This window comes from Pogona vitticeps, chromosome 8 (genome assembly GCF_051106095.1).
Source record: "Pogona vitticeps strain Pit_001003342236 chromosome 8, PviZW2.1, whole genome shotgun sequence".
NCBI lineage: Eukaryota > Metazoa > Chordata > Lepidosauria > Squamata > Agamidae > Pogona > Pogona vitticeps.
In genome coordinates this window covers 18,022,422-18,044,713 of record NC_135790.1, presented here as the reverse complement: position 1 = coordinate 18,044,713, position 22,292 = coordinate 18,022,422, and the positions used below count along the sequence as shown (strand labels likewise).

Below are 22,292 nucleotides of genomic sequence, written 5' to 3'. Positions count from 1 at the left end.
TAATATATTTCCCAGATTTTTGAGGGCCAAAGGAACATGCATGTGTGCCTGCCTGCCCACACGCCTGCCTGCCCACACGCCCACCCGCCCACATGCATGCCCACCTGCCTGTCCATACATCCACACACGCACACACAGGCTGCATAAAACGGCAAGGCCCACGGGCCATACTTTGGAGACCCTTGCCATATACAAACAACGCTCTCTGGAGAGTTCAGTGGTTTGGAGATCTAGCTGCAGAGCCAGACGTGGGAAGTTCCATTCCCCACTGCACCTCCTACAAATACGTAGAGGCAAGCTGTTCGGCCTTGGGCAAGCTGCACAGTCCCAGGACGGCCCGCAGAAGAAGGGAAGGGTAAACCAACCACTTCTGAATATTCTCTACATGGAAAACCCTGAAAAAGGTCACCAGAAGTTATGACTGGACAACACATGATGATGATGATGATGATGATGATGATGATGATGATGATGATGATGATGATGATGATACAAACGGCAAGCACACTATATCCTTAAGCAGCCAAAACAGCATTATTCACACCCAAGAAAGGGAGATGAACAGACTCAAGAGTCCCCACCACCACTAAAGTTTGCAGCAGTAAAATCCAATTGGAGGAGGAACCTTAAGGAGGAAGAGGGAGAGAAAGCACAACCCGGAAAGAAACACTGGACATGAAATAATGACTGACTGACCAATGGGTTGATTGACTGACTGATTTGACATAAGGGAGCAGAGGGAGGAACTAGAAAAGCAAACTGTGATTTCTATAAGGGTTGATAGCATACATCTCCTTTAAAAAGGTAAAGGTAAAGGTTCCCCTTGACAATTTTTGTCCAGTCGTGTTCGACTCTAGGGGGCGGTGCTCATCCCTGTTTCCAAGCCATAGAGCCAGCGTTTTGTCCGAAGACAATCTTCCATGGTCACATGGCCAGTGCGACTTAGACACGGAACGTTGTTACCTTCCCACCGAAGTGGTCCCTATTTATCTACTTGTATTTGCATGCTTTCGAACCGCTAGGTTGGCGGGAGCTGGGACAAGCGACGGGAGCTCACTCCGTCGCGTGGATTCGATCTTACGACTGCTTGGTCTTCTGACCCTGCAGCACAGGCTTCTGCGGTTTAGCCCACAGCGCCACCACGTCCCTTCATCTCCTTTAAAAGCAATACTAAAACAGTTGCAGTTACTGCAACCCCACACACTGCTGCCTCTAGTGGGGGGGATCTTTCCGGGCTGTCAAGCTATCCAGCAGTAACCAATAATTCCTTCCATGTCTGAGTTCAAAGAGAGCTCTGTATATCTTTTTTCCCTCTCCTTAGTGTGTTGGAACCAGTCAGTTTGTTGCAGCAGTCAGTGAGTCTGTTAAAGCCTGTTGCTGCAGGCAGCCATGTTTTTAGTTTGCTCTTATCTGTTCACTGTAAGTAAATGAAACACGTTGATTCTTTCTACTATTGGTGTCTCAGAGTCAGTCAGTTATTGAGACTGTAAGTACCATTAGATGAGAAAAAGGGATAAATTAAATCGGGGAATTTGACACAAATTCTGTTTTGTGAATCCCTGCAAGTCTACTGCACAGTAAAAGAGTTTAACCAAATGTCAAAACTTAGCAACAAAAACCAAGTTCCTAAGCCTGCCTCAACCTTAAAACCCACCAGTTTTTTTTTCACCACTTCAACAGCAAATTCAGCGGCAGAGATTGGATGCAACCCCAGATGGGTTCTAAGAAGTTCAATGCAAGATGCTGCCCCACAGATTTATCTCACCCCACACTGCAGAAATCCACAAGAGAAGAAAGCCTTATACCACTGAAGGGAAAGAATAAACCTTTCAAATTGTTCAGACTGAAATCAAATCAACTGCAACCTTTTTTTTTTAAAGCAAAGCCCCATAATTTTAAAAGCATTTTACTGTTCTTGAAAAGATGTTTTATGTTTCTAGCCACTTTGGGGAGTCCCTGTGCAATAAGCCTGGTTATAAATAGAACATAGAGGAAGGAGAGTTGAATGTGAAAGACGTGAAGGCAACATTTCACTGGTTGTGGGGAAATTACACATATTTTGAACATTCTGGCCATATCCTTATTATGCACTATTGTGGTTGTAGCTCCATGAGATGTGGAAATTCAATTCATGGGTTTGCTTTTCCCTTTTAGTTCAGATTTGTTGTTGCTAGGGTCTACTAAGTTGTTTTTGGTGTACGTGGAGTCGGCGACCCAAAGAACTAGCGACTTGATGGTTTGTTTAAATCATAGAATCATGAAATAGTTGAGTTGGAAGGGGCCTATAAGGCGATTGAATCCAACCCTCTGCTCAATGCAGGAAATCCAAGTCAAAGTACATTTGACAGGTGGATGTCCAATTTTCTCTTGAATGCTTTCATTGTTGATCTGCTCACCACCTCCTGAGGTAATTGGTTCTATTGTTGTACTGCTCTAACAGTTAAGAAGTTTTTCCTGATATTCAACCTAAATCTGGCTTCCTGTAGCTTGAACCTATTATTCATTTAAAAAAAAAACAGGTAGCCAATCAGTTTTTAAAACCCTAAAAATAAAGAAAAGTACAAAACAAAACTGGGAAACCTGTGGTCTCAATATTGTACACCGTGTCTAAAGAAATAGATTGTAACCCACAAACACACACATTGATATAAAACTGCAAGTTCTAAAGGTCCCGCAGCTGTTTTTTCATTGCGTTTATGTCTTTTTACAGAGATGTTGGCAAGTCTTTGGGTCCAGGTATTGAGTCTGAGTCATTAGTACCAAGTCCCAAGTCAAAGTCCCTATTAAAAGCAAGCTTTTTTCCCCAGAAAAAAGGGAACGGTTGGGTGGGTTATGGGTCACGAGTTGAGTCCAAGTCATTGGGGGGGGGGACGGACAGATGGATGGACGGACAGACGGACGAGTTAAGTCTGAGTTGAGTCGCCAGTGTGACCTAGGTCCAACTTGACAATGAGTCCTGCCACTTGAGTGGTTGCAGTTACCCTTGCTTTTTTATATAAGAACACTCAGCTGTTACAAAAGCAGAGTCTCAGTGGCATAAGCCATTGAATTATCCAGAACTCTTTATCAAGGAAGATGGTACAAAATAGAGGGTGGGAAGAAACAGTAAGTCTTGGTTCAGCAATATGTGCCTCTCTCTGAATTGCATACTCAGCAAAGATGTGTTCATGGATCCATTTTCAGCTTGCGGGCGTACACCGACAATGGTTTCTCTCCGTCCCCACCCATGCAAAGTATGCTAGGGTATTATCTAGTAAAATCATCCAAGTTCAAGATGACAGCCAATTTACAACAGGCCTATACATACGGCTATGTAGTCTCCAGAGGGGGGGTGGGAATGACTGTTTTATTTTGGGCCAAAGATCTACTATTTTCAGATGAACAGTAAAGCACGTTGTTCAATTTCACCGCCTCATCTCGATACCATTGTGCCTTGGACTCGCTTAATAATAAACCAAGAGGAAGAATTTTCCTGCACAGCCAACACCGATAACAATCTCTGCTATAGATCAATTTTTGGGGCTGCAAGGCAATTAAGGGGCGATAAGCTTATCACTGTTTGGCTCTCCTTACCAGATAATTGCTTAATACATAAGGATCAGTGGTATATGATAAGCAAAGATAACCTGGATGCGTGAAATCAGGAGTTATAATCAGCAATGTCATTATAATTGCACGGGGATTCACAGACTTTATGGAGACAGAAGGAGGAAGAACATTGGGAAGTGAAACTCATGGCCTCCCACAGTCAACAAACTGGGAAAGAACTTCAATTCTGCACAGATTTAAAACTTCTGGAATGCTTTCCAGAGTTGCTTCAAGTGATGTGCCCATTCTCTACAGCAGTCTGGGGGTCCTGTGGTTGTCCAGATGTTATTACACCCCAGTTCACATTAGCTCCTGCCTGCATAGCCAGCTGTAATGACTGGTGCGAGTTGTTGGTTGTCAACACCAGGACACAAACTTGGGTGGAATAGCTAATACCTTGGAGGACAGGAACACAATTCAAAAAGATCTTGAAAGGCTTGAGCACTGGGCTGAAAACAAAAGAATGAAATTTAACAGGGATAAGTGGAAAGTACTACACCTAAGGGGGGAAAAAACCCCAAATGCACAGTTACAAGATAGGGGATACTTGGCTGAGTGAGAAGAATCTTGGAATTGTTGTAGACCAAAAGCTGAATGTGAGCCAACAGTGTAATATGGCTGCAAAAAAGGCAAATGCAATTTTACAATGCATTAACAGAGGTATAGTCTCCAAATCCCATGAGGCACTAGTCCACCTCTATTCAGCATTGGTTAGGCTTCATCATAAGTACTGTGTCCACTTCTGGACACCACACTTCAAGAAGGACACTGACAAATTGGAACAACCTCAGAGGAGGGCGACAAGGATGATCAGGAGGCTGGAAACCAAGCCCTATAAGGAAAGACTGAAAGAACTGGGCATGTTAAGCCTTGAGAAAAGAAGGCTAAGAGGAGATATGATCGTGCTTTTCAAATACTTGAAAGGCAGTCATACAGACGAGGCCCAGGGTCTGTTATCGGTCATCCCAGGGTGTAGGGCATGTAACAATGGGCTCAAGCACAGGAATCCAGATTTTGGTTGAAAATCAGAAGGAAAAAAAATCTCTCCTGATATTCAACCAAAACTTGATTTGGATTCCTGCATTGAGCACGGAATTGAACTCAATGGCCTTTTAGTCCCCTTCCAACTCGATGTTATGATTCTATGATTCTTCACCTCTGCCTTAGACCAGAAGTGGAAAACACATTCTACATGCACACAGTGGCACACTGCCACTCCCTTCCTAAGGCTGCAGAGGAATAGGACGACAACTGGGGAAATTTAATTGAAAATAATAATTAAAGGCATTCCTCTTGCATGGGCTCCAAGTGCTGCAGAAGACAGGAGATAAATTATTGCTTGTAATGAGCTGCCCAAATTGCAGAATAACAGACTAAAAATTCCATTCCTACCACCAGCTAGCCAAGCTGCCTGCTCCTTCCATGTCTTGAAGCCATTCCGTTAATGAACACTCTAAACTCCACAAAGCCACAGAGTTAACCATTTTCCTCATTAGACCCATGCAAACCACGCATCTCTCGTCTGCTTTCCAGAAAAGTCATCATCACTTCTTTGTTTCCCCTTTAGAAGAACAAACTGCTTTCAATATGCGTGGGAAATGTGGGAGCCATTTCATGTGGGACACAAGAGGCAGATAATTTCCCAAATTAAGTCCTAAAATCAAAGTTGAAGCTCCAGATTAGTAATGGTGTCTTCTCAATTGGTTGACAATTTCCCCCATCAGTTGAAGTGGTGCAACATGTTAGGACCAGAATGGAATCCATAAGGACAGCTTTTTCTTTCTTCTCCTTCCATCATATACCACCTTTTCTGGAATCTTCCAAGGATAAAGACCTCAACTGCCAACAAACAACACCCCAACCATGAATTCATCCAAAGGAATCTACAAAACTTTGATGCTCTATTGTTCCAACATCTTTGTTACAGTTGTGTCCTATGTTCCTCTCATGAGTTCAGAGCATCTAAATGTGGTGGTCCTCATCCTCTTTACTTTGTCCTCACAGCAGCCCTATGAGGTAGGCCAGGCTGAAAGGGACAGGCCTGAAGTGAGTGACTCAATGAATTTCCTGGTTCAGTAGGAACCAGAACACAGATTTCTTGAGTTCCAATCCAACTCCTCTGCCACAACACCACGCTGGCTCCCTACATCATGTCACTGAGAGGTCCCTCACTCTCTTGCACTCACTTGCACTGACTACTGCCACCTTTAATTAAATATTAATTTGGGCATCAGTAGAGGCCCCCACAGAGCTCTTCTTCACTCAATTAGTTAATTAATTAAAATTTAAAAAGCAGTGTTTTTCTTTAAAAAAAATAGGGATGAGGGGTAAACCTCCCCCCAAGCTCTCAAATTAAAACATGTACAGGTGACATGCAGGTCTATTGAAGTTGTTTTCTCCTGAATACATTGGCCTTACAATTCAACAACCTCTCAGACCCTCAACATTTGTGCTCAAACACCACTTAGATAAGTGTTTCCCAATCCTGGGTATCAAGATGTTTTTCAACAACAATTCCCAGAAATCCTGGCTGGCACAGCTTGTGGTAAAGGCTTCTGGGGGTTTTAGTCCAAGAAATACAATCAATCAATCAATCAATCAATCAATCAATCAATCAAACATATGAGGACCCAAGGATGGGAACCAATGATTTAGAACTACCCGTGTCAGAGGGAAACAGTCCACGCGAATACAGCAAAATTCAGCTCCAACAGACTGCTTGTGTTTCATTCTATTCAAGTTTCCATAACAAGTTATCAAAGCAAGCCTCCTCCTTGGCTTGCTTGGAAACTGACTAGATTTTTACTTTACACCACAGCTCACGCTTTGCCCACAAAGACCAGCTGGGGACATGCTAACGTGATAATAAATTATAGTTTTCTCCACCTTTTGCAGAGACAACAGAAGGAAAGGGAAAGGTGGGAGGGAGCCCCAAATTTCACTCCAGCTGTTCTCTGCTCATGGAAGGATAGTTCAACTATGGTCTAGCACAGTCATTCTCAGCTGGTGATATATGCCCCCCCAGGGGGGGGCCTAGCACATTTGAAGGAGGCCACAGACTGGAAACAATTGTTTACACGCCACCTTATAAGGTTTGTTTTGGGTCTTATGCAATCCTGATTTGGCCTATATTTCTTTCATATTGTGTTTTTATGGTGGTGGCCTGAAAAGAGTTTGCGAATGGCTGATCTAGCATTACACACAAAACCAAATACGAAGTTGCCTTAGCCAGAAAAATATTCTAGTTGGAATTCATTATGCTGCTGTTTACATACCATCAAGTCACATCCGACTTAGAGCAACCTTCATAGGGTTTTCAACGTACTGTACATCAAAGTGGTTATATATTTCCATGGCCGAGCAGTGATTTGAACCCATGTCTCCTGGGTCTGAGTCTGTCCCTCTACGTACTACACCATACCAGATCTCTTCACTACAGCAACCCATTATAGAACCTAAAGTTACTATATTGAGGTTATTGTACTTTGGGTATATCATGAGCAGAGGTCTCACCAAAAAAAACCCAATAATGATAGGAAAAGTTGAAGGCAGTAGGAAAACACAAAGACTTAACGTGAGATGAATAAAGGAAGTCCCAGCCTTGAGTTTGCAAGATCTGAGCAAACAGTTAATGACAGGACCTTTCAGAGGTCATTAACATTAGGTTTATCTAAATAAAAATACAAATTCTGAGAGTTCATGGGAAGGTGCTTAACCCAGAGAACTTTGAGGCTACTGTTCAACCCAGGGGAGAAAAGAAAGAGGAAAGGGGATGACATGGAGGCAGAGGAAAAATACAAGCTATTACTTCATTTACTTGTTATGCAGGCTCATAGTTATGAGAGGTTATGTTACTACCTGGACCAGCCCTTTCTAAATGGGTTCATCTACAGATGTGTTCACCTACAACTCCCATCATCCACTATGCTGGCAGGATCCTGGGATTTGCACCGCACACAAAGGAGTCAATCTAAATCCAAAGCTCTCTAGAGTGTCAAGGAAGTGGGTGGTTTTTAGCCCTGCTGTCTGTCTGATTATCTCCCATTTAAAAATGCCGGAAACCTAGAACACACACAGAGAGAGATTTTGGGAGCTTCAAAAAGGGAAGGAGGAATTATGTAAGGCTGGAACTTAACACAAATTGAATTAAAACACTATTTGCCTGATAAGTATTATTTGAGCATGCTTTGGTTCATTTTCCTCATGAGTAGGTGAGATATTCTGCGGTGCTCTCCTATTGTCAGAACCTCCACAAGATATCTCACCAGCTCATGAGGAAAGCAGGAATGACTGGTCAAAGAATTGAAGCAAACCATGCTCAAAATGTTCAACCGTTAAGCCGTTCTTCAGCCCTCTGTACAAAGGAAAGACATCCCTAACTCTGATTATGTGGGACTGCGAATCCATCACCTCCAGCTAGTTTGTGGCTCCAATAATGGAAGTTTTGTCTAGCTATTTATTTACACATCTTTATAAACCGCTCCCCCTGTATGATAATGTACAAACACACAATCCAAGATAAAGTCTCTACCTGTCACACTCAGGCAAAAAAATCACTCCAGGATGACACAGTTTCCAGCATGGGTAACACGACGGCCACAGCTCTGACTTCACCAGCACAGAAATGAGTGCTTGTGAGTTATAAGAAGATTCCAGAAGATTTTTTAACTGAAATAATATCAACTGTGGGTCTTGATGGCAATTTTTTAGAGTACTGTATTTTTCATTGTATTTTCATTGTTTTATCATTATATCTTTTATTGCATCTAAATTGATGTAAGCCACTCAGCGACCTTTGGGCAGTGTGGGCGGCATATAAGTTAAACGAATAAATAAAATAAGTAATAAATAAGGATGCAACGCCAAAGCCAGCCTGGAGAGTTCAAGAATGAGGCAGGTGTGACTGCCTGATGATGGTCAGCTGAGAGAAGGGTGGGGGCAAGCAGAGAAGCTGAAGAGTGCAGAGACTTTACTGGTAGGATCAGTTAAAAAGACGCACCTGGAGTAGAGGGAACAGAGGGATTTAGTTTACCAGGAATTGCATTATTGGTCCATCTATCAACAACAATTCTCAGAACCCTCAACTAGTATGGGTCAAAGCTCAAACATCCTGGGAGTTGAAGTCCATCATAATATCTGGGAGGTAAAACACTGCAAACGATGTGTCTTGTTAGTATGTGCCGCCAACTTCCTTCTGACTTACGGCACCCATTACAGGATTATATGTGGTGTGCTCAAGGAGTGGTTTATTTTTGCCATTTCCCAGCCAAACAGCGATTTGAAGCAGGATCTCCTGAATCTATCACACCCAATTGAGAAGCAGGAAATGTTTCTTGTCTGCCACCTTAGGACCAACAACAAACAAACAAACAACTGGCTGATTCAATTACAACAACATTTGAGTTAGCCTTATTCCTTATACAAACAGTCAAAACCAACACATACTACCAATGTCAATCTGTAGGAGTAGATTTAAGAATAGCCCATACTTTCCTTAGGGGGTCATACTGCAGGCTTCATGCTTTATCTGGAAGCTGAGTCATGGGAACTGGACTTTTTTCTTGTTAGGTTGAAACATTCTGCGACTCATCCAAGTAGCTTCTTCAGTCTGAAGACAGCTGGTAGGAGACCCTCGAGGATCTATCAGGGGTCTCCTACCAACTCTCCTGAGACTGAAGAAGCTACTTGGATGAGTAGCAGAACGTTTCAGCCTAACAAGAAAGAAGGCCAGGTGCTATGACTCAACTTCCAGATAACCTCACCTGGATGGCTGAGAATCTTCCCAGATATGTTTCATGCTTGGCTGTTTTCAGTGAATTTCTTGTGTAAACCAAGAAGAAGAAAAGAAACTTTTAGTTACTGTTCTGTTTGAAATGACCAGAAACTGATCCACTTTTGTCACCCTGAAAAAGACACCTAGGAATTACATCTAACATTACAATCAGCAGGCTGTGAGCTCGTACACTGGTTTGCTATTATAAAAAGGGATCTAATGAGTTGGATCCATCATCGACTAGACTTTGATTATGTCTTCTGTCATTATGTTTTCCTCTATGCTTTAATCAAGATCTTGTTTTTCCATCTCCATTTTAGAAGTGCTGGCTTTTTTTTTGGTAAAGCATAATTTTTTTTTGGTCTTGCCAACAGCTTTAGAGAGATCCAGATAAAAACCACTGTCTCAAGCTGTTTGAAAAGATTAGGTTCATTCCCACAGTTTTAATGAGGTGCTACAGTTAACGGTTGGCTAGCAATATTTTTCAGTCTAAAGCATTTTAAAAAAACCAAACTCATATCTATAACCATAGGACATGCTTTGTGGTGGAGCAGTTCTATCATAGTCTGTTGCAGAACCAAGAAAGTTTTGCAGCACTTTGAAGACTAATAAACTTGGGCCAAATACTTCACCGCCTTTAAAGTGCCACAAGACAGTCAATGAGTAATTATCATCATCATCTTACAACTGCAGAGCTGGAAGAGACCCTAGGGATCATAAAGTCCAGCCCCTGTCAAGGAGGCACAGTGGGGGAATTGAACTCCCAACCTATGGCTCTGCTGTCAGAGATCTAAACCACCAAGCTATCCAGCAGCCAAATATAACTTGTTAGTCTTTAACACACCACAAGACTCTGCCGGTTTTGCTATAACAGCAAAACATCTTTGTGAACTCCAAAGGTAAGCAAATGTGTGCTTTTGGACTACGAGTCCCAGAATCCCCTAGGGAGATGCAGCATTGTGGCCTGAGAGGCCAAAAACAAGCCTGCACACTTCTAATTCGAAAGCCAACAAACTAGCATCATTACTAACTGCACTGTATTATATACAGTCCAGAGTACTTGCTAGTTATGCTTATATCCAGTTTTCTTCCAGCTGTTGACACAACAGTAACGTTGTGAGATAATTTATGAACAAAGACAGTAACCTCTCTAGCTTTCTCCCAATGTTCATGGCAGAGCAGACAGTCAAGACCTGGATCGCCCAAATCCCACACCATTTTCAGAAGGACCGTAGTTGAGTGGTAGATCCCCTCAGTTTCCACCTTCAACAGCTTCAAGGCCAGTTAAGACCTCTGAAAAACTGTGACTAAATACTAAGCTACATCTGAGGTGAGTAACCCCAAGATGCAAAATAATAATAATAATAATAATAATAATAATAATAATAATAATAATAATAATAATAATAATAATAATAATAATAATAATAATAATAATAATAATAATAATAATAATAATAATTGTAAGCAACCCACGTAATCTGATGTTTGATAAGCATTAATCATATGTAGATAGATTGAAAACCAATAAAATGTATTTTTTTTAAAAAAATGGAAGTGGCTACATCTCCAACTTTGAAAAATGGACACAGGGGTGGTATTAAATGATGGTGGCAGTGAGTGACCTTTTTAAATGGCAAATCACTACTCCTGGGGGATTCTTATGGACAGAAGAGGGCCAAGCCCCACACAATGAGCTTGGGGGGGGCACATGCAACAGAAAGCAATCATCTGCCTCCTTCAAATCCCTGTGTGTTCCCCATGCCACAGCGGCGCTCCTGTTCCACATGTGATCATATTATTAAGGAAAGTGTTGGGAGATGCTACAGCATCATCTCCTCCAGTTCAAAGCCATGCCAAGCCTGGAAGTTTTTTTGTTTTTGCTTCGTCTTGTTTCTTGCTGAGCTGGTCCCGCCTGGAGAGGAAACCATACGGATTACCCATCTGTCCCCCCAGGATGGCATCAAAAGAAGTTGCTTTTCCGCCAAGTCTATCCCTAATTGAGGGTTCCAGATGTGCCCCTAGATGCAAGCACATCAACACAGGCAGGCAGCTGCAAAGGAGCCAGCCAGGAAGAGGCAGGCCAACCCTGCAAGTTGAAGCACATCCGAGACCCAGCAGGCTGCTGGCTGGGCACAGCTGGGGCTGTAACAGAAGAGAACCAGGGAGGATCCGGAGGAAGAAGGGAGCTCAGCCCTGGCACAGCCCTTTCCCAGCTTCTCAACCGGGGCTGCTTTATTTTTAGCCCCGTCTCATATCAAAGCATCGACGGCAGACGATGGAACAACAATGCATTCATTCCCTTGGCCACCCAATCTCCGCCTCTGTCCGTTCCCACGTTACCGCCCCGCGCCCCAATAATTCTGCAAGCTGCTTGCAAGTGAAAACGCAAGAAAACTTAAGGACCTTTTCCTTCCCCCCCCTCTTTTCACCGCCCTTGTATTAAAGGAGTATATCGTCACCCTGGAGAAAGGGATACAGACGAGGATGTGGGGGAAATCCCCCAGGCGAGAAACGGAATCATCCCCATCGAAAGAAATGGAGAGGGGGGGAGAGAGGAAAAAGACAGCACCCCCCCCTTGAGCACTCACCCTCCGCCTGCCATCTGGGTGTCCAGAGAATTAGCGCTGCTCATCCGCTGGACGCGCCACGACCTCCGGCGCCTTTGGAAGAGGCGGCGAAGGTTTTTGTAATCCAAGGGGGTTCGGGGAAACGGAGGTGGGACCGGAGGAACTCCCGGGGGCCACCAAAGATCTGATGCCGGTGACAGGGGCAGCGAAGGCAAATGTTGCTCCGGTGGAGGACAGACAGCAGCACTCTGGCAACGGCAGATTGCTTTTCTCTCTCTGTATGTTTTCTCTCTCTCTCTCTCTCTCTCTCTCTCGTCTTCTTGCAACGAAGAACAAAACCCGGCTGCAAATCCAGCGGCACCGCTTCTTCTGCCCAAGGCGGGCGTTTGCAGCTGCACCGAAGGGAAGGAAGGGGTGGAGGGGAAGAGGTTGCAAAATGGTGTGGCACTCGCCGAAGTTGGCGGAAAGGGCGAGGGGCAGAGCGAAGCACCGCACGCCGCAGAGCGCGGGGCTGCCTTGGCCCCCTCGGCCGGCCGCGGGGAGAAGAGCGAGCCTTCCCCGGGCTGGTCCGCCCCTGCCTCGGCGACGCTTGCGCACAGCGGAGCGCTTGGGTCAGCTGGCGTGTGGAGGATGTGGGGCGGGGGGGGGAGAAAGAGAGAGAGAGAAGTGGGATCCTGGCAGGGAAGGGGCGTGAGTGAAGCCGGGGCGGCGGAGCCTCGAAGTGTGTGTGTGTGGGGGGGTTGCTTCCTGCCCGCCTTCCGCTTTCTTTCGAGCCGTGATTCCGGTCGTGCGCCTTGCCCGCGAGCCGGTGGACGCGCGACCGCTGGGGAGCCCCTCGGGTTGAAAGCGCCGCGGGCAGAAGAACGAAGGGACACACGTTACCGACAGCAGTGGTCCCCAACCTTGGGCCTCCAGATGTTCTTGGACTACAACTCCCAGAAGCCTGGATTTCTGGGGGTTGAAGTCCAAGAACATCTGGAGGTCCAAGGTTGGGGACCACTGACCTACAGGACTTCAAAATGGCCATGACCTAGCCTGTCTTCCTTTTCTCTCTCCCTCCCTCCCTCCTTTGTTCCTTTCCCCATCTTGGACTTTTGTGATTAATTTGGATTTGACCTCAAGTTTATTTTTATGTAAGATGTAAACCGCCCAGAGTAGATGCATCCTAGATGGGCAGTAAATAAATACAGTAAATAAATAAATAAAATAAATGTCCTTCATAAGACCTGCTTTTTTTACTCATAGGGTAAGCCCTACTTCAGTTTATTGCCATCTGAGTGTGCAGGAAGCAGCCCAGGAATAAAATCTGTTAATTTCCTCTGCCCTGGACTTCTTTTTTTCTTTAAAAAAACAAAAGTGAATTTGAAAACAAGTTGATAAGACCTCTTGGAGCCTGGCTTCTGGTCGACCTGCTGTTCGTTGGGAAAGAGTGAGAAATTAGCAGGGAACAAGGTAAACTTGCAACAGTGTTGCAATTTTCCTGTTTTTTCAATCCATTTTTTTAAAAAAAATAAGCAGGGTAGTTACTTTTAAGGAAGTCGTTTTAGAAACATCTGAACAAAGTTACAGGTTGTTGACCTGTATAGTACAAAACAGACAAGTGAGCCTATCCGTTATGGCATATAGATATGGTATATGGATCACTGACAGCATGATTTGGATTTTTTTAAAAACACACTCTCCTCTGCAAGTGTTTCCACTTAAAATGGTTCATCTTTACCCTTTAAACTAGAGCATGCATTCTTCTTGGCAGGCTCTTTTAGCCAAGAGATAGCAGCCTCTAGCAGTTGCAAATTCCATGGGAAAGAGAGAATGTGTGGTGGGGGAGAAGGAAGCAAGGAGAAAACAGTATGAAATTGAGAGAGTAAGAGGCAAGCAATGTTTTTTTTTTTTTTTTTTAAATCACTTCCCTTTACCCTCCTCAGATGACTGGAAAAGTGAACGCTTAATTGGGCTACAAGGGGTCATCTGTTGTTCTGACAGGAAAAGTATGACCTCAACAGCCCTTCTGTAACTCAGTCCACCCCACCCAACTGGACAGGCCCAGTGTAATTAGACAGCCAAATTATCCAGCTTCAGCCTAGATCAAACTAAACAGAGTTGCTTTGAGATGTGAAAAGTGAAGTTGGAAGGGGCCTACAAGGCCATCGAGTCCAACCCCCTGCTCAATGCTATTTCTGTAAGAGCAGTAGAATTCGCAGAATCTCCTGGCCTAGATAATGTCTCTGGACTACAGCTCCCATCATCCTGAAGCTACCATTGCCAGGTGAGAGGTAATCTAGCCAGCTATTTTAAGCTGGGGCATCAGTCTTTATCTGAGCAAATACTTGCATTTCTACCTCTTATTGTTTTGGAGATATTTTAAGTCAAGCAAACTTTTGATTTTATTTACAAGGCAAACAGATAATAGGTAAAGGTAAAGGTTCTAGGGTGTGGTGCTCATCCCCATCTCCAAGCCGTAGAACCAGCGTTTGTCCATAGACAGTTTCCGTGGTCATGTGGCCAGCGCGACTGGATACGGAACACCGTTACCTTCCCACCATGGTGGTACCTATTTATCGACTCGCATTTACATGCTTTCAAACTGCTAGGTTGCCAGGAGCTGGGACAAGCAACGGGAGCTCACTCTGTCGTGTGGATTCAATCTTACGACGGCTGGTCTTCTGACCTTGCAGCATAGAGACTTCTGTGGTTTAACCCACAGCAAACAGATAGACTGTTGAATGGACAAAGTTATTACCTTGTTCCACTTTTAGCTTAAGGCCGTAATTTGCCTCTCAAGGGACTTGCTTCTGAGTAGACCTAAGATTTCACTGCAAGTTGCTACTGTGAGAGGCATTAGGCACAATGTTTTCCCATCACATTGAATGTGTATCTTACACTAAAAAAAGATGAAAAATGATAGTTGATTAACATTTACATAGATCTTTCTGCTGAATGATTCCTGTTTTGTGCTTATTTCTTCTTGACATTTATGTCCTGTCACAAAGCTCAGCAAAGCCCTCAGGGAAGCTTATAATGCAGCATGGAGCAATAGTAAAACCACAATGAGACACAGCATCAAAAGCGGTCAATTAAGCACAAACCTCCAAAATAGCCACAATATGACTTCATCAGGTCATTAGTAAGTGGGCCATTTCTCAAAGCAAACAAGCCATTAACAACTATAATTCAGCTTTGCTGCACTAATGTGGTCTGGGAAAAAAATAAACATTTTGCTTAATTTAAAGAAAGAAAGAAAACATTTTGCTTGTTTTAAAGAAAGATTTTGCAGTTATTCCCCAAAATCCCCTTAAAAAGAGAGGTTACTTACCTGTAACCATAGTTCTTTGAGTGGTCCTCTGTGAATCCACATGAATGGGTTAAGTCTGCACCTGCGCAGGACTTTTTGGAACTTTCTAGAGCTTTAAATCATGTGTTTAGTAGGACGTTCCCTCATGAAGCGCATGCTCTGCCCATCGAAGAGTCCCTCAGTTCCTAAAGAAGTCTGCCACTATCAAGAGAAGAAATACAGACAAAACGTGACGGACAGAGGGGAGGACGGGCAGGACGTGTGGATTCACAGAGGACCACTTGAAGAACGATGGTTACATGTAAGTAACCTCTTTTCTTCTTCGTGGTCTCTGTGAATGCACACAAATGGGTGACTAGCATGCTCACTTACTGGCAGGTGGGATGTCACAAATGATGAGAGGACAGCTCAGCCAAAACCTGCGTCCTGTTTAGCTCTGACGTCAAATCTATAGTGGGTGATATATATTGAGAGCCTGGACCAGGTAGCAGCCTGACATATGTTGGAAACGTCCACGCCATAAAGTAAGGCTGTAGAAGTAGCAACAGCTCTAGTAGAGTGCGCCCTAAGGATGTCTGGTGGGGGCCTCCATGTCGCCTCATAGGCCAAAGAGATGGTCTAGATCATTCACCGAGAAAGAGTCTGGGATGTCTCCTGCAAAGGGACATGGCACTGTGGGTTAAACTGCAGAAGCCTCTGGGCTGCAAGGTCAAAAGATCAGCAGTTTGAATCCACACAGCGGAGTGAGCTCCCGTCACTTGTCCCAGCTCCTGCCAACCTAGCAGTTCGAAAGCATGTAAAAATGTGAGTAAATAGGTACCACGTCGGTGAGAAGGTAACGTCATTCCGTGTCTAGTTGCGCTGGACACGTGACCACGGAAACTGTCTTTGGATAAACGCTGGCTCTATGGCTTGGAGACGGGGATGAGCACCGCCCCCTAGAGTAGGACACGACTGGACAATTTGTCAAGGGAAACCTTTACCTATACTTTAACATACTACATAATAGACAGTTAAAAATCTCAAACTACAATACCTAAAACCACACCTCAAATGTATATAAAAATAATATATATAAAAATACGATGCACAAACAAGCAACAGAAATAAAGAAGTCAAATGCTTGCTTGCTATCCAAAAGCTAGTTCAGTTTTTACTGGTGCTTTCCAGTCGAAGAAAAGGTGCTTGTTCCCACCTTTGGCGGGACTGTCCAAAGCCATAGAATGATTGAAATATGATTTGGAAGATTTATGGAAGATATAGGATACTCTCTCCCATAAAGTCTGCTGCTAATACTGTTGAATTATATAGATTAAAAAGTAATACAAAATCATTATATGTATTAAAAGTACACTACGTCCGGTGAAGATTTCAGAGGGCAGGTCTAAGCTGGCTGCATAGTTTAGCTGCCTGCACGGCTATTCATCTCCTGCTTATTATTTTTCAGATTTCTATTCATTAATACATGTAATAATCGTCGTCTAGTTGTTTAGTCATGTCCAACTCTTCGTGACCCCATGGACCAGAGCACGCCAGGCCCTCCTATCTTCCACTGCCTCCTGGAGTTGTATCAAATTCATGTTGGTTGCTTCGATGACACTGTCCAACCATTTCATCCTCTGTTGTCCCCTTCTCCTCTTGCCTTCACACTTTCCCAACATCAGAGTCTTTTCCAGGGAGTCTTCTCATAAGATGGCCAAAGTATTGGAGCCTCAGCTTCAGGATCTGTCCTTCCAGTGAGCACTCAGGGTTGATTTGCTTTAGAATTGATAGGTTTGTTCTCCTTGCAGTCCAGGGGACTCTCAAGAGCCTCCTCCAGCACGACAATTCAAAGGTATCAATTCTTCGGCGGTCTGCTTTCTTTATGGTCCAGCTCTCACTTCCATACATCACGAAAGAAAAAACCATAGCTTTGACTATTTGGACTTTTGTTGGCAAGGTGATGTCTCTGCTTTTTAAGATGCTTTCTAGGTTTGTCATCGCTTTCCTCCCAAGAAGCAGGCGTCTTTTAATTTCGTGGCTGCTGTCTCCATCCGCAGTGATCATGGAGCCCAAGAAAGTAAAATCTGTCACTGCCTCCATATCTTCCCCTTCTATTTCCCAGGAGGTAATGGGACTAGTGGCCATGATCTTAGTTTTTTTTTATGTTGAGTTTCAGGCCATTTCTTTAAGGACTTGCCATAGTTTGTTGTGGTCCACACAGTCAAAGGCTTTTGCATAGTCAATGAAGCAGAAGTAGATATTTTTCTGGAACTCTCTGGCTTTCTCCATAATCCAGCGCATGTTAGCAATTTGGTCTCTAGTTCCTCTGCCCCTTCGGAATCCAGCTTGTACTTCTGGGAGTTCTCGGTCCACATACTGCTGAAGCCTACCTTGGAGGATTTTGAGCATAACCTTGCCAGCGTGTGAAATGAGTGCAATTGTACGGTACTTGGGGCATTCTTTGGCACTGCCTTTCTTTGGGATTGGGATGTAGACTGATCTTTTCCAATCCTCGGGCCACTGTTGAGTTTTCCAAACTTGCTGGCATATTGAATGTAGCACCTTAACAGCATCATCTTTTAAGATTTTAAATAGTTCAACTGGAATGTCATCACCTCCACTGGCCTTATTGTTAGCCAGGCTTTCTAAGGCCCACTTGACTTCACTCTCCAGGGATGTCTGGCTCAAGGTCAGCAACTACATTGTCTGGGTTGTCCGGGATGTCCAACTCTTTCTGATATAATTCCTCTGTGTATTCTTTCACCTCTTCTTGATGTCTTCTGCTTCTGTTAGGTCCCCTTCATCCGATTCCATTTTATTTTAAAAGACATTTTTTAAAAGATGCAATCTCTGCTCTTAACATAAGACTAAGCCATGCTGAAGTAAACAAAACACTGCTAAGTAAAGTTGCACAGGATTAGATTGTGGCTTTTTCCCCTCTGTGCTTGAACTGTGTTTTCTCAAAGTAGACTATGTAGGATCAAAATATTTAAACTTCATGGGCAGATGGATTTTTGCAGGACTGCCAAATCTAAGTCACAGGGTGGGAATTTCCTGGGTAAGTCCAACATAGGCTTCATTTCCTGCTCTGCCAGCATGTAGAGGGGCATGTGAGCATGCTTTCTCTCTTACTGGATTTTTTTCATAATCCCAAATCCTTATTTTTTCCCTGTATACCTGAACATCCTGGATTTTGGAAATCTGTTCAACTCATTCAGGAAGCCGCAGAAATTGCACTCTGTAAAGTTCTATGTCACACAAAACGCATGTAGTAGAAGACTACACAGATGACACAATCAAACTTACTGATGCCCAGAGTTCTGATCGTTGAGGAAACTTCCCGCCCCCCATAAATCTTTTACTTTATGCTAGGCTCGTGTCTTAACCTGCCAAAGCATTTTAATTTTAAAGAGTGAGCATCTGTGTTTCTGTGCGAGTCACTGCCCTGATCAGGGCCGACCCAAGACTTTTTGCTTCCTGAGGGAATAAAGATGGGGCACAACATCCAAAAGGTGCTGCAGTTATGTCCTGCTTGATAACTGTCAACAAGTTAGCATCTTCCAGGACACCTGAGAGCAGCAGGATGGTTCAAGGGACGGATGCAGGAGAGGTTGAGTATTAAACAGAGCTCTGTCTTCAAAACAGGAGGAATGGCCAGTGGGCTTAGAAATGGCTAAGCGACGCCATCACACTCATTGCCTCACATACATCTGCTAACTGAGGTAGTTGCCTCACTTTGGCTACTGGTAGGGTCAGTACTTTACTTTCTTGGGCTCCTTGATCACTGCAGACGGTGACAACAGCCACAAAATTAAAAGACGCCTGCTTCTTGGGAGGAAAGCGGTGACAAACCTAGACAGCATCTTAAAAAGCAGAGGCATCACCTTGCCGACAAAGGTCCGCATAGTCAAAGCTATGGTTTTTCCAGTATTCAAGTAAGATTGAGCAGCCCATCCGGGTCAGTTTAAGTACATGGAGTAGAGAAAGTGGGAGCACTGACAGGCAACCTCTTCTTTACAGGAGCCATTTTCCTCTGCATTTCTCCATCACCTCTGAACCACTGCTGAATGATGCAGTCGCACCTGGTGCATACACCAAAGAAAATTAATTGGAGACAGACAGAGGCTGTCTGGAGAGAAGCTGCGCCAGAGCAATACATTAGGTTGGCACACATTGGGCAGCTTTCCCTCTGTAAATGGGAAAAAGGGACTGTTTAATTAAATTTTTGCCTCATGGCACACAGTTTGGGAATGACTGGCTTCGATTCGACAGACTCAGCAATGTTCCTTCCAAATCCCAAGCACCAAAATGCTTAGTTCGGCTTTCCCTCCTTCCCTGTCTTGCCTAAACACATCCTGGTTTTCCCCCCTGGCAACAGGCAATATCCCAAGACTTAAAGACGTCTGGCGAGACGAGAGAATGGGTGCTTCAGAGCTCCTTCTCCTTCCGAGCAGTTATATCTCAGTTAGTTAGAATTAGACAGTGTAATCTGAGGCCCCTTCAAGCGGGGTCGAGGATAGTGCTGTCCTCTAAATGTTGCTGGAGAAGGATGATTGGTTGGGAGTGGCAGTTCAATCACGCCCGGAGGGCTACACATTTTCCTATCGTTGCCTTAAAATATGAACCAACCAGCATTTTTTTCCAGCTAAGTAACTTCCCCCACAAATAATTTCTGAAATGTAGTTCAGCCGAAGTCTACATTTACTATGTAATTACATAATAATTATTCCTATGTAATTACATTTACTGTGTAATTACTTTTACATAGTAATATACAAATTACTATGTCTGGAGGAATTACTTCAAAAAATTACATTTTTTGAAGTAATTCCTCCAGACATAGTAATTTGGACAGAGACCAGAATAAGTGTTCTTACATGTTCCCTCTCCTTGTTTTAAACAAGGATCAGCTGGCGACTGTAGCTACTTCCATGATCTTTTTATCTACATTTCTTTTTTTCTCAAATCTGTACAAAATTTTAATGTCTCTTTTCATGACTTCTCTGTACATAGAGGTATGATGTGATGGCAACATTTTCAACTGTTCATCTCAGTAACAATTCAGACAATCCCTACTTTAAGAGCCATGACTAAGTTAATTCAGTTCTAAAAGTTCAGGTTGGTGAGATGCCCCTTACTATTGGGTCAACATTTTTGTTTAGTGAAAGCTTCCTTATAGCTAATTTTCCCCAAATTTAAATTGTTTGCTTACAGACCACGCAATGGGTTTTCGGATGTGTAAATATAAAGTTGTGCCATGTTTCAGTGAATTTTTCTCTTCTATTCCATTTCATCACCCTTATTTTCTGTGTTAATTTCTCCAGCATTGCTATTTGCCAAACCTTACCTAGCCACATTTTAATGTTTGCATTCTTACAATGTTTCCTGTGTGTTGCTATCATGTAAAATAACGAGAGACATTATGAAAGAATTTGCCATCTTTCATGCTGAGGGAATCTCACTTTGTTGTTAAATAGATGTTGTTTCGCTAATGTCTAAACGTTTGCTCATTTTTGAGGCAAAATCTCAACTGAATAGCAACTGGGACAGAAGAATGAACAAATTCCACACCCTATATACTCATAGCAAAATAATTCTCTAAGTGCATATTCTTATCTTTACGTAGCCAAAACAGCGCCATATACGGAAGCAGGGAGGAAGCCAGAAAAACAAAAACAGGAGGAAGGCTAAGAAGCAATATTTCATCTCAAAAGCCAAGTCTAAAGAGGCATAGGAGGAAGAAGGAACAGTGGGTAGGTGGGGAATATATTATCCTGAAAATGAAAATTGGATGTAATTGTTCCATCTTTTGTTCTCTAAAGCTTTTTGTGTAACTATTGGTCACGTTTAGCAATGTCATGAAATGTTTGCCAACATTCTATTTGATTAGGATTTTTTTTAAATGTTGTCAAACAGACTTTTTTCTCTGTAAGAAATGAAAGGTCCTTGGGAAGGACAACTCCTATAGGGTCTAAATCTTCACCTAGTACCTCAGCTTATGGAATCCAAGGATCTGAGGAGGTGCGGTCACGCTCCGACAGAATTTGGCACACACTGGAGTGAGGAAGTCCAAAAACCCCTTCCACTCTACCATACACCCCTGGCCTTTGGTGGAAAGGGAGGGGGCTCCACGTTGTTGGGAAAAAACAGTAGTAGAAAACAAGATATGTGAAGTTGGGCGAGAATAAGATTTAAATAAGGTGGCTAAAGTAAATGTTCAGCTGCAGGAAGCAATGCAGGAAAGAGCTGAGGGCACAGAGCTAAAAAAGGAGAGGTTAAAGAATAGGGATTTTGGAAAAACTTGGAGCAGAGCCTAGGTATTCATAATGGGGGAGAGGTTAAAGAGTTTGGAAAATTTACTGGGAGAGGCAGGCTGAGTCCATTTGATAGTCCCACCAAGTCAGCAGGATTTATGTAAGTGCTGACTTACCATCCATGAACTGATTTAATAGGCCTAATTGAGGAGCTAGCCATGAATACAGGACCACAAAAGTAGAGTGGTGCCTCGCATAGCGACGATAATCGGTGCAGCAAAAATCGCTGCAAAGTGATCTCTTCGCTATGCGATATTAAAAAGCGCATAGGAATGCACTGAAACCCCTTCAATGTGTTCCTATGGGCTTCAGACCTTTTAAGTGAAAATCCTCCATACAGCGGCCATTTTTGCTGCCTGGTAAGCGAGGAATCCATCCCAGAAAACAGCAGGCAGACATTTTTTTACCCGGCGGCCATTTTGGAACCACCGATCAGCTGTTAAAAAATCATTGCTTTGCGATGATCGGTAAGTGAAACAGGGTACCGATCATTGCAAAGCGATTTTTCCCCATAGGGAACATTGCAAAGCAATCGCAAAAGCAATTGCAAAAAGTTAATCGCTATGCGATTTTGTCATTAAACGGGGTGCCCGTTAAGCGAGGCACCACTGTAACTCTGTACATTACCTTTTTGTTTTATTTTACTGTTTTATTTACGGTCATCAATACGTAAGCTACTGCCCATGCTACTATGCTGGTTTTAATAAGTCTAGTCATTGGCTTTTGAGGTAATAAAACAGTTCTCTAAAAAGCAAGAACGGATGCATCTGAGA

At 43.4% G+C, this 22,292-nt stretch overlaps 1 protein-coding gene across 6 annotated transcripts in view; it reads right to left on the bottom strand.

Moving 5' to 3' along the window:
• The window catches only part of ST3GAL4 (ST3 beta-galactoside alpha-2,3-sialyltransferase 4), a 163,034-nt gene extending 150,474 nt beyond the window's left edge, over positions 1-12,560 (bottom strand). For 3 of the 6 annotated variants that reach the window (XM_072978976.2, XM_072978982.2, XM_072978983.2), the window contains exon 1: positions 11,953-12,560. The gene's annotated coding sequence lies outside the window, so the exon portion shown is untranslated. Of the gene's footprint in view, positions 1-9,077; positions 9,103-11,952 lie in introns of those variants that run through there. The other 3 variants (XM_020811362.3, XM_078379820.1, XM_072978979.2) reach the window with 2 other exon arrangements.
• Between the last annotated feature and the right edge of the window lie 9,732 nt (positions 12,561-22,292).